Source organism: Arachis hypogaea, chromosome 17 (assembly GCF_003086295.3).
Source record: "Arachis hypogaea cultivar Tifrunner chromosome 17, arahy.Tifrunner.gnm2.J5K5, whole genome shotgun sequence".
Taxonomy (NCBI): Eukaryota; Viridiplantae; Streptophyta; class Magnoliopsida; order Fabales; family Fabaceae; genus Arachis; species Arachis hypogaea.
In genome coordinates this window covers 88,076,222-88,077,485 of record NC_092052.1, presented here as the reverse complement: position 1 = coordinate 88,077,485, position 1,264 = coordinate 88,076,222, and the positions used below count along the sequence as shown (strand labels likewise).

Sequence of the window (1,264 nt, the reverse complement as noted above, 5' to 3'; positions counted from 1 at the left end):
ACCCTTACAGAAATTTTCGAAAAGGAAGAGGAGATGGCAGCCGAAAATAATAATAATGCAAGGAAGATGCTTGGTGGCTTTACTGCACCTAATTCCAATTTACATGGAAGAAGCATCTCCATTCCTACCATTGGAGCAAACAATTTTGAGCTTAAACCTCAATTAGTTTCTCTGATGCAACAAAATTGCAAGTTTCATGGACTTCCATCTGAAGATCCCTTTCAGTTCTTAACTAAATTCTTGCAGATATGTGACACTGTTAAGACTAATGGAGTAGATCCTGAAGTCTACAGGCTCATGCTTTTCCCTTTTGCTGTGAGAGACAGAGCTAGAATATGGTTGGATTCTCAACCTAAAGATAGCCTGAACTCTTGGGATAAGCTGGTCACGGCTTTCTTAGCCAAGTTCTTTCCTCCTCAAAAGCTTAGTAAGCTTAGAGTGGATGTTCAAACCTTCAGACAGAAAGAAGGTGAATCCCTCTATGAAGCTTGGGAGAGATACAAGCAACTGACCAAAAAGTGTCCTTCTGACATGCTTTCAGAATGGACCATTCTGGATATATTCTATGATGATCTGTCTGAATTAGCTAAGATGTCATTGGATACTTCGGCAGGTGGATCCATTCACCTAAAGAAAATGCCTACAGAAGCTCAAGAACTCATTGACATGGTTGCTAACAACCAGTTTATGTACACTTCTGAGAGGAATCCTGTAAGTAATGGGACGCCTCAAAGGAAGGGAGTTCTTGAAATTGATACTCTGAATGCCATATTGGCTCAGAACAAAATATTGACTCAGCATGTCAATATGATTTCTCAGAGTCTGAATGGAATGCAAGCTGCATCCAATAGTACTCAAGAGGCATCTTCTGAAGAAGAAGAAGCTTATGATCCTGAGAACCCTGCAATAGCAGAGGTGAATTACATGGGTGAACCATATGGAAACACCTATAATCCCTCATGGAGAAATCACCCAAATCTCTAATAGAAGGATCAACAAAAGCCTCAACAAGGCTTTAATAATGGTGGAAGAAACAGGTTTAGCAATAACAAGCCTTTTCCATCATACACTCACCAACAGACAGAGAACTCTGAACAAAATACCTCTAATTTAGCAAACTTAGTCTCTGATCTATCTAAGGCCACTCTAAGTTTCATGAATGAAACAAGGTCCTCCATTAGAAATTTGGAGGCACAAGTGGGCTAGCTGAGTAAGAAGATCACTGAAACCCCTCCTAGTGCTCTCCCAAGCAATACAGAAGAAA

The 1,264-nt window shown here is 40.3% G+C and overlaps 1 non-coding gene across 1 annotated transcript; it reads right to left on the bottom strand.

Annotated features, from left to right (window-relative positions):
• Positions 1-429: 429 nt before the first annotated feature.
• LOC112767571 (small nucleolar RNA R71) lies at positions 430-537 on the bottom strand. Its single transcript, XR_003185013.1, has one exon. It is a non-coding gene; the product is annotated as a small nucleolar RNA R71 (small nucleolar RNA).
• Positions 538-1,264: the final 727 nt, after the last annotated feature.